The sequence below is a fragment of the Syngnathus acus genome, chromosome 21 (genome assembly GCF_901709675.1).
Source record: "Syngnathus acus chromosome 21, fSynAcu1.2, whole genome shotgun sequence".
In the NCBI taxonomy this organism is placed as follows: domain Eukaryota; kingdom Metazoa; phylum Chordata; class Actinopteri; order Syngnathiformes; family Syngnathidae; genus Syngnathus; species Syngnathus acus.
In genome coordinates, this window is record NC_051105.1 from 10,874,899 (window position 1) to 10,886,546 (window position 11,648).

Consider the following 11,648-nt stretch of genomic DNA (forward strand, 5'->3'; position numbering starts at 1 on the left):
TTTTAAAAAAATATATATTCACATGGAGTGCCTTTAAAAAAAAAAACGATAGCTTAAACTAAATTTTACATTTATAAAACTGACCAAATGTAGCGAAATTGTTCTTTGTCCTTGTCAATTAATATTATAGAAATATTTTAGATTTGAAAAATAAAAATAAAACAAGGCATGTTGATGTCGCGAGATGGTAACGAATCACTGCTTTTGTCTAAATGAAGCTTCAATGCACAGCATCTTGGCACCGCAATGCCACAAAATGGCGGCACTCTAAATAATTGTTATTTGGCACTAACAATCAACAAGATAGCAACAAAGCGCTACTTTTGTCCAAATAAAACTCCTCAACTCACTTTGACCGTTTCTTGGCACCAAGATGCCACACATTGACACTACTTTAATGACTTTGGCCAAAGTCCAAAAACAACAAATATGTTGTTGTTTTTTTAAACTAATGGAGAACTAGTTTCCAAAACATGTGCAGCTCACCGCGTTTGAATGCATCCATCCCGTCTAAGCCAATGACAACGCCGGACTTGTGCTGTCAGCATCTGTGTGGCGTTACTGAGCACACGCTGGCATTGGCGCAAATATTCCTCCTTGAGGTGCCAAAGAATTTTGCAAAGAGGCTTTTGGTGAGTCCCGGAATTGATTTCAAGTCAAACATATGAGTACACGCACGCACAAGAATGGTCCCGGTGGCCACATTGTGGGTGTCCTTAATGTGTCACTAATGTGTGAATTAGAGAGTAAGTGAGAGCGCCGCGAGCAAAAGAGCCAGTCGCTGGCACGCTGCCCAGCAGTTGCCATGGCCGTAGTCTCGTTTCTGTCAGCGGCGTTTGTTTCACAAGCACCCTAATCAATTGGAATGCAACCCTTGAAATAGAGCTTGGCAGCCGGCTGGATCGGCCTATTGTGGCCGCTCGCGCAACACTACTTGTCACTCTCGTCACTTTCCAATTTGGCCCTCTGAGCGGCGTAAGCAGGGGAGACGGGAAACACTTTTTACATTATTGCCCTGCCAGCTTGTAAAAAGGAGGCTCCCGACTGGACGCGCATTAACGCCGCGCGCCGTGTTCCCGCCAGGTGTGCGTCCTTTAGTGTTTGGCTGACCAAAAAACTGAGAGGAAATAAAAACAAAGGACTGACGGACTACATGGTTCATCGAAGGGTGCAGCGCTAACAGAACACGTGGAGATTTTTCTTCCAGTATTCTTAAGTTAAGTTGAGTTTTGAATACATTTTGGAAATCCAAGAATAATCGTGTTAATTAATCGTGATTGCAATATCAACCAAAATAATACAGTTAAGGTGTGTAAATTAGATCATCATGAGCCAATCCACTTTTTATATGAAATACAGTAATTGCCCATGGTAGCATTAGCATTCATGCTAAGTATATTGTCAATGTGCAAATGTTTAAGAGAAAGATTTACACAGTATTTTTGGGGTGGGACGCACGTTAGCCGTAACGCTTGAGTGACAGCATTTACTTTTATTTTGCGGTTGGATGCACGAGCGCCCTCAAAATTCACACAATCACGTCCGAGAATAAAGAGAACCTCAATTGAATGAACAGCGCCTGGAGGAGGAGAACTCCGGCAAGTGAATTGGGTCTAATTTACTTAGGGCGGCGCTGAATGGGCTCGCCACTTAAGAACGCCATCATTAGTTTATTTGATTCACTGTCGGACGCTGGGATGTAAATTCCTGTTTGCATTCAAAGGGTGGATAAACAACTCCCAGCGGGACGCCTAAAGACTGATCGGCCATTGCCTTCGCGACACGCCGCCGCATCAGCCTCGGCGTGTTGCCTCGCGTCGCCCCACCAATCAAGGGCGGCCTGCCTCTCACTGTCTCCCTCCGACCGATTCATCATTTGCCGGGTTAAGCAGAAATAAAAACACATTAGTGTCACGTTAGACGGATAGAGAGAAGTGCCTGCATTTTGCACTCCGCAGTGGTAAAAGTCGAGCCGGTTATTGATTTGTGCTACATAAATCTTGTTTTCCTTCCTGCGCTAGTGAATCAGCGCTGACCCTCAGGGTTAACAAACATTGTCGGGGCTTTCGGCGGGCGTGTGAGCCAATAACGCACGTGCCTTTGCAATCGCCGTCTTGTCGTTTTCTCGGCCCGCCTGCTTTGACTAATTGCCAGCAATCGAGAAATAATATGACGGGGCAGAAAAGAGCTTCTTGCCTCTTACCGAGGATCCCGGAACCAAAAACCATCAACGGCGGATGTGGGCAGCGGGAGTCTGAGAGTTACAACCTGGATTAATTGGCAGTGGGGTATCCAGCATGGCTGGCGCCACATCACATTAAGATGATGAGAGTTGACTCAGTAAACTTTCACAAAGGCAAAGCCCTCGTTACAGCGGTTGAGTGACACCGTGGGACAAATCTACTGATCTGTTATGTCAACAGTTGGTGTAAAATTTGGTCACAAAAAGTGGACTAAGAAGAGGCGAAAAGGAGGTCTATTTTGCTGCGCAGGTGGTCTAATAAAAGGAACTTAACGTTTTACCAATTGATCGAGTCATAACGGGGAAAACCATTAATAGCGTGAGAGTCTGGTGTGCCGGACTGCTTTACAACAGAGGACAAAGAGCAAACTAGTACCTGAAGCTTGAAACCAGTGATATCCAATAAAGACTCAAAGGCAGACTTTGTGTGGCTTTACAGTAAATCCGTTCCAACAAAATAATCCTCTTTTTTGCCGTGAAACGTTACAGGAGCGCTCACAAGGCACAACGCATTGAGCAATATAAAGACAACAATATTTTGCCGGTCTCCCGTGACCGCTCTTTGTTTTAATAAGTCATGGAGACATCAGGTGGTAAATTGTTTAATCTTTCCGTAGTATATGAAATCCATTTGTTTGTGGGCTTAGAAGATTACCATCAGGAACGCAATCACGTCATTACAGGTGCTATCATTATCATTTATCTTTCTGACATTAAAAGACGTGCTAAATGCCAAAGTGTTCCTCCGAGACGAGAGCTTTGTCCTACGTGATGTTTCTACACTTTTAATTACTTTACATTTTATGAGTACCCCATGTCCACCTGTACAGCGGGAAAAAATGAGGGAATGAACTTGAGCATTATTAGGTAGACCAGCACTACAATCTGTAAACAACTAAATAAATAAATATAATACTATAATTATTTAAACATATATATATTACTGAACCATGGTATATTGGGGTAAATGTTTTATTATTTATATATTATTTTCATTATTTTTATTACATTATTTAATAATATTCATCACCATTACTATCATCACCATCATCATATTTTACAGATTAAATTTTTAAGCTCATCTCCAGGCCAAAGATAGTGTACAACAATTGCGGCAGAATTCTAGCCCCAAAACAAAAGCTGTAATATTTTGATTTAGCTGCCAGTACAGCATATAATGGCGGTTGTACGCCGCCGCTAACAAGCACAAAAATAATGTATGCCGCTGAAAAAAAAAGATTACATTTTGTCGGTGCTAATGTACCTAATACTAGTTCGTGTATTTATTTTTCAGTTCATCAAAAATGGATTCACGGTCAAATATGGTCATACACTGGGAGTGTGTAAGTGTGATAGCAGTGTGAATAAGCTAGATATAGAAAAAGAAGAAGAGGAGGAGGAGGAAGAGGGTTGTCTCTGGAGGCCACCACACCAGTGCTCACCCTGCTGCCAGGCACACTACACACACCAGAGAGCTTATTTACCCAGCAGCCCCAAAAGAGACCTGGGCCCGGGATCTTATTTACTCCGAGCCTGGGCGGCTATCAGGTGCTGAGGGGATCTGGCCGGCAGCAAAAGCAAATACCCTAGATCAAACCCAACCGCGGTGGAAGGAAGAAGAAGAAAAAGAAAAAAAAAGAGGCGCCGAGCCAAAGTCTTGGTCAAGAACTAATGTTTACTCGGCGGTTTGAAAAGCTATATGTGGACTCGATTTCTAGGACTCCAAATTGACACATCACTTCCTCATCCCCCAACCTCTTTTATTAAAGGTCTCCCTTTATCAGTTAAAAAGAATGTTTGTTAAGATTTACTGACTTTGTAAAATAATTTGGGTTGGGTATGATCAAGCTATTTTCATTGGTCGAAAATAACTCATTTACTGTGTAAATAATTAGTTATAAATTCATTATTGATGATGTCACAATGGCGTCCGAATTTCTGTCCCATCATTTTGCAAGGCTTTTACTTTGTATCAATTATTGCGGCATCCGCAAAGCGTAGTCGTGATATTCAAGACTTATTTTGACACAATATGCATAAAAGTACGAAAAAATTGGATAATGACGTGAGGGCACCTTTAAAGCTACGGCAACATAAGCATATGTCTAGACGGCGGTAAAATGGATTTCTCTTTTCAAACCAGCACTGCCACCGGTCTCGAGGATCAGACACGGTGTCGGGGATGGGGGGGCCTGGATGAAATACGGGTTGGGGTGGGTGTGTGGGAGGGGGGGAACGGCGCTAATGACGAGCTCTTATGCATCAGTGCACTTACTAATGAGCTTCCAGGGAGAGGCTGGCAGAGCCTGAGCGAAGGCTGAGCTGGGCTGCGAGAGGCCTGGGCCATCACTTCCCCGCTGTGATCCTTGCCTTCCCACTCGCAAGGAGCCTCGGCTCCCAGCCACTAATGAGTGTTAGAGGGGGGAGTTGGCGCTCGCGTCCACCTGCCAGCCTTCAGAGCCCAGCCTGCTGCAAGACAGTAGGGGTCAGATGCATTCCTGAGCTCTTAATAATTTACATCATATTGATTTCTTCACCGTTAGACATTCTCACCTGCGCGGGGCTAGGCTGGCTAACCAGCGAGCTAACCGAAGCCACGCCGCGCTCAGGAAGACTAAAGTCAAATTGCTGCACCAAACAAGTCAGCAAAAACAAATTTCCAGCCCCGGCTGATTGTCTCCCGACACCTGAGACGATGAGCCCAATCAGAAGGCACCAAAAAAAATTCCGCAAGAATGACAATGAATTATGCAGTTTGCATTCGACTTAACCTCTAATCAGACTCAGGGAGGAGGACATTAATATTCCCGCTCTGTCAATATGATGATCTGTATACTCCATCCTTTAAATATTCATCAGCTTTGAACACAGCTCTCCTTACTGTGATTCATAATTTAAACGGTATGAATGTTACATAGGTGTGGCGCCAAGAACGACTTTCTAGCAGCCCTGCTCGCCGCACTTAAGGATGACTTTTACTGCCGTCTGCCTTCCCTCATCGCAGACCAGATTCAAGTATCGTCGTCTCTCAAGCCGTCCGTCTTTCTGTCCGGCTGCCACCCGGTCGCTTGTCCATCTCGACGTCTTACGCCGTCTGTGCAACAGTTTGTCATGTATTTTTTAGTACCTTGGCTCAACCTCAGTCTGTCCATACATTTGTCCTTCAGTCTGTTTGTCCATCCGTCAGATTGTCATCTCTGCATTAGTGCATACACTAGAGGTGTGCTTTTAAAAAAAAAAAAAAAACGTAATCAGGTGAGCCTTTTAGGCATTGTGATGTCATCTGGAAGTACGAGGCAAAATGGCCGCCCCCTGATATGACCAAAAACAGGTGGCTTCATTCATATTGCACAAACACAATACAAATCAGATTAGCTTGTTTGGACTAGCAGAAGCTAAAGAACATTTTTGACTTGACTTTCCCTTTAATGATGCTTTCTTACCCTCCTTTCTCCTCCCTACAGATAGACTCATTCAACTATTCAACGGAACGTTTGTTTGTCTATTAAGCCCTCTGCCAGGGAGGATCTATTTGGTCCGATGATTCTTCCGCAGGCTCCCAAAACTGCGGTCGGCACAGTGTTATTATTGAAAGCAAACATCATTCCCAATTGCTCAATTTCTCCTATTTACGCATTTGAAGCGATTCCCGAGTCTTACTGAAGTTGACACACAAATGTGTTCTGGAACCAGCAATGCTATCTAAAGACAAATTAATTTTCTACATCTACAATTGGGTCAAAATGCTTGAGGGAATCGTGTCAACTATTTATTTATTTATTTATATATATTATTATATTTTATACAAGCATTTTATTTTGGATTTTTTTTTGCACAAATGTTGCACACATTAAAGCTTTTGGTATTACGGGGCATAATTAATTGTTAGGTAATCCAGTCAAACTGTAATGGCAAAGTAAACTAAAAATTTGACTATAAAATAGTCAAAACCCCAAATTAATAGAAATGTTTATAGTCGATTTTTTTCCCCCACGTAGTACATGCTCAATATTTTAGGTAATATTAATTTTAATCAAAAGAAAATGCCTTCAATTTTTTGATCAATTTGTGGCTTTCAAAGATTTTGTGGGTCTGGAAAATGAAAACTCCAATGTCATTTTCCATAGTTCTACTTTCAAGAGTGCACTCAATTGAATTGGCAATGTTAATATAGACGTCACAACGATTAGTGAGCCATAACTTGGTCAAAAGTGCCCCCTTCTGGTTACAAGGTGACTTTTTCAACCAGCCATTGTTTTGAACGCCCAGCTTCCTGCAGGCAGTTCCCGAAGTAGAATAACGCGATATTTGCTCCGATTCGTCTTATTTCATGTCACTGATTCAGGCAATTAATCTATTTTCGTGTTTTCAAGTTTTTAATACTGTATTATTTTATTATGATTAATATTGTTTTGCTAGTGATTTTTATTCAAATATTGCATCATTAAATATTTTAATATGTTTAACTTGTTCCAGTCGTGTTGTATGCGCTCAGGCAGTTTAATAATATAATAAAATGAACCATAATAATAATAAAAAAGAATATTCATAGTTATAATACCTAAAGTGAATCATATTCTAGTCAGATGGTTATGAAATAAATATACAATGTAATTTGGCTTCTGAACCACTAGGTGTCAGCAGAGATCTATTTTTGACAGCTTTGTGGTAATGCTGTATTAGTTTCCCGTTTCTCCTTGGAATTTAAAACTGAACATATTGTGTTTTCAGATTCAGTTTCATTTGCTATCATCATATCACCCTGATAATACAAAGCAAAGAAATCCATTTTTCTATTGCCTTCCTGTGCAGCTGTAGCAAAAATTGCAGCATGTGGTATAAAATAAAAGTGTTGACGCCTCAGAGGTTAACATTGTTGACAGAGGTGAAAAGTAGCTATAATGGGGTAAATATCGAAGCAAACAAGGCGAAAATACTTCACGGCTCGAAAGTGAAACACCATTATGACGCTATTTCAAATTCGCAATGAGTCACCCTCGGTTTGAACTCGGTGTATGACCTCGAACGGCTGGACGGAGATGCTCCGTGCGCGCTGTCCTCCGGTCTAATTAGGGCTTTCTCGTCTTTCCTTTACCTTCAATAATTAAAAGGGCTCCGTGTTATTTTTGGTGCATCGTCGTCCCCTGATAAGACCGACGGTTGATCATGCAGATCAGAGAGAGAAGGAGCGCAGGGGGATAGTCATTAGGAAAAATGCTTAGTCAGCCACAATAAAGGTAAACAGACAAACCTTGACCCTTTCCGAAAAAGTTACGAGGAGAGCCTTAAATAAAATAAAATAACATTAAATAATAAATAAATACTGAATAAAACAATATTAAATCAAATACCAAATAATTTAATATTTTATTCGATAAATAATAAATAAATTATGAGAAACTCCCATCCCCACTGCTGTTTTTGTCATTAAACATTCTGGGTGAATGTAGAGCATGAGTTGCACGACAGCTTGCGCTAGAGTTGCTTACGTTGCACATTTGTTTACGGGTCGCCCTCTAGAGACTTGATGTATGTCCTTGTGTGCGTATCTCACGCGAGCTGGATGACAGCAAAGAGCAATATAATCGAGGTTAGTCTCTCCTAATCAGCTCAGGCAGAAAACACACTCCTAGGTCATTGCTCTGCTGTACTGCTCAGCCTTGATATTACGACCACCTACGCAGTGTAATGAGATCCCGTACACGATGCCATCACCTTTGACTGACCTCGTCCGAGAGGTGTTGATCCAAACACAAAATCATTGTGGGTGTAACCTGTCTACATGAGTTGCTCCACCGTTTGTGTACGATCGCAATTAATGTATACGTCATAGAACACATTTTGTATTGGATCTGAGGCTGGCCAAAGAATCACAATACAAAATCCAAAAGTACAACAAAGAACAATTAAAAGAAGTCTACCAGGAGTTTGAAGTCAGATGCACACCAATGGAGTACATCAGTTTCCATGGCAACTGATCACAAGGAGGACAACATAAAATGAGCTCCTCGCTGCCTTGAGCCTCATTCGGCAAGTCAAGAGTTGGAAGGACTTGTTTGCTGTCTAGCAGTGTTCCCTACTGACGGACAAAATATCATATATTGCTTTCTGAAGGATGAAGACATGAAAAATGAGGCCATCTACATTCGAGTCTGCTCCCTACACGGCAATCGCCACACCAAGGAAGGTGATTAAAAGCCACCGAGACATTTCCGTGCTTTGAGAACTGTCTGGGGATTGTGACTCATCATTACCTGCTGCTAATTCAAGTGCTATTAATAACAAGCAATGTAGTTTTCTTCTAAAGCAATTATGTCCCAAGACTCAAATTTTCATCAACAGTCGTAGCAAAGAAGAAGGGGAGAGCCCGCCGGCGATAAAACCGCAGTCAAATCGGAAGGTCATCAAGAAGATACAAAATGGTCACGCTTTAAGAAAGCTTGGGCTTTTTAATTGGCAGCATTTTAATAATTCATATCGGTGATACGTTACTCAGGGGAAAGGTTCACCGTTGGTGCCCTTTGCGTGGCGTCTCTGAATAAGCAATTGGCGGCGCGATGGAATGTTTAGCCGTAGGCTCTCGCGTCAAAACCGTGCGGGGACGAAAAGAAGATTCCTTCCGTCGTAGCGATTTTAAACTTATTTGGATTGTATTGTGCACGGCAGTTGCGGTGTTTTCAATTGGGACAAAGCACTGACCTCTTCTGCAGATTAAATGATATAGTTAAGTCACTAAGCCAAAAGTGCTGGATGTTTTTTTTTTTGCTCTATTTTTCCTCATTGAGGGCAGATGGTGGAAAAACATGTACAGCGGCATATGGGGTGAGGCGCAGCGGTGGCTGCAGCGACAAAAAGCAGCAATAGCACTCTAGTGTTTCACATTGCTGGATTATTGGGCCCGTAATGGACAATAAGTAAGGCCCGTGCGCATTGAGGGAGCCGCAGCGCAGCTTGAGCGAAAGACAGAACGACAGACAGACAGAGAGACAGACAGCGAGTCACTGTCGTGAGACCTGGATTAGATCTCGCGCTGTGTTTTCCACTGCTGGCTGGCTGGCGGCTGCTGTTTTTCAAATTGCTCTAGATTCCCAGAGATTATGCGCCGTGAATGAATGACTGAGTGAATGAATGAGTGGTGGGCTTTTTTTTTTTTTTTTTTTTATTCAAAAACAAACATACAGTAAGCCTGAAAGTCAGGGAAGGACGGTGCGTTCAAGTGCAAGGGAACCTTAAAGGTCGAGCGCAATTGCTTTGGTATGTCAACCTCCGATTTTTCAGTTGAAGTAGAACGACTAAGGAAAAAAATGCAAAGCATGACATTCTTCTACATGGAGTTCCTCAACTCACTTCAACAAAGCAAAAGATTACTTTTGTCTCCAAAAAAAAAAGAATCCGCAATTGACTTTTGACCAAAATGCCCCAGGACAACACCAAATAACTACTTTTGTCCAAATGAAGCGCGTCAAATCGCTTCGACATAGTTCCTAGGCGTCAAAGCGCTACTTTTATTGCCGCTTTTCTACAGTTCAGAATAGACAACATATAATTTGACAAATCCACGTTCACATTTTGAGCTGCACCTGCTATCTACAAACTTTCCCATTAGGATTTCAAAGTGCAACATTATGCAGAGAGTAATGCACCGCTCCCTTCCCATCCGTCGGAAAAACTTCACTCAAGTGCCATCCTTTTAGAACTCCTCCAAACTAGGACAAGCAGACAACGGGGTAATTGCTACTAATGGATGCAGAGAAAAGCAAACGCTGTCATCATTGTCAAGCTTTCTGCTGTACACCACACTGCACATTTTCTTGCATCTTCCTTCATTTGAAGGGATCAAAACCGCATGGAATTGGGCTAAATGTTCTTTTGCGGGTGGAGTGAATGGCTCATCCGAGGTCTTCTCCTCAGAGACTGTAAACTGCAGATACGGTTCTCTCCAAACATGACTCATTGAGCATATGCGCTTTTAAACACCCACAAAGCACTAACAAGGGCATAATCGGGCAAAATTGACTTTTTTAATGGCCTGTGTACAAACAGTTGAATTTCTGGAGCGCCTGCCAAGCCATTTCGAGTGAATTAAGCTACTAATTACCGTTTTTTTATGTCACAAGCCTATTCCAGAAAATGTGTCCAGAGTACGTACAACACACTGAGTTTCTCCGCCCAACTGAGACAAAATATATATCCATCTTTCAGAATTGAAGTCGACAGATTTAAAGTCAAAGTAAAAAGCTGTGGCGGATGAAACGAAAACATAACGTTGGCACTAATTCAAGGAGATAACAGTGAAATGAGCGACCACGCTGGACTAAGTGGACAGGATGCGTCTCCCAGGGTGGGCATGCAACACCCCCACGGGGGGGGGGGTTTGGCTTCTCCCCCCATGTGAAGCTCTCAGTAAATATCAGACCAACTCACGCAGGGCCACGCTTTGCTTTGACCAGTCAGCACATCTGCCAGCCCCAATCAGCAATGTTTCCACAAGTGAGAAACACACAACAAGGAGATTTCTCGTATTGGTCATAATAGCTGAAGTATCAGTTGGACTCCGGTTTATGCTTCAAAGGTTGAAAAACAACAAAATTGCATGTGTCCTGACTCCTGACAGAGGGTCAGTTCATATTGAAGAAGCCTCAAAGCCATTTAAAATACACATCGCAAAGTGCATATTTGTTTTGCATGAGCAAAACAAAAAACAAAAAAAATTCAATCACTTAAATTTGTCAGAATGTTTAGTGATTAAAATTTTTTGCGTAAACTCTGACATTGTCAAAATTAAAGAAAGGCTGATGTGTGTTCTGAGATGAAAGTTTTCTACATATGTAGCTGAGAATTGAGCGTGCTCGCTTAACATTAGCTTTTCACGCGGAATTGCTAATCGTTAGCGTCACTATCTCGCGACCCTCAACCTTGCGTGCATGTAAAAGAACATCGATTGCCGCTATATTATTACGTTTTTGGAAATAATTTCAGGCTTCTTTCATGTAGAACTTAAGATCCGTGGGTTGGAAGATAATCAACCCACAGCTGAGCGGAGCCCGTCAAAAAACGCAAGCCTTACCTGTACTTGCGAACTGACGGTGGCCTGAGTTTGCGACGTTTGCTGCTGCCATCTAGTGGTGAAGTGGTGAAGCTCACTCACTATCAAAACAAAAACAACAAAAAAAGGTTATTATTCACTATAAATCATTTTGTTAACTTTAGAATGAATCTTGTAGCTATGCACACATCCTATTTCTTTTGCAGCACTTTTTTTTTAAAGCTCGATACATTTTTAAGGTCCTCTACAGTACATTTGGATTTAATTAATAACATTTTTGGAGGGGTGTGGTACTTTGGTGTAAAAAGTTTGCGAACCAAAAGTGCATTGTCAGTATTGGCACGCTAAACAAATGCCAAC

At 42.0% G+C, this 11,648-nt stretch overlaps 1 long non-coding RNA gene across 1 annotated transcript in view; it reads right to left on the bottom strand.

Annotated features, from left to right (window-relative positions):
- The window catches only part of LOC119115013, an 85,257-nt gene that overhangs the window by 50,429 nt on the left and 23,180 nt on the right, over window positions 1-11,648 (bottom strand). Inside the window, exon 3 of the long non-coding RNA XR_005096091.1 lies at window positions 11,310-11,389. This is a non-coding gene — a long non-coding RNA (uncharacterized LOC119115013). The remainder of the gene's footprint in view (window positions 1-11,309; window positions 11,390-11,648) is intronic.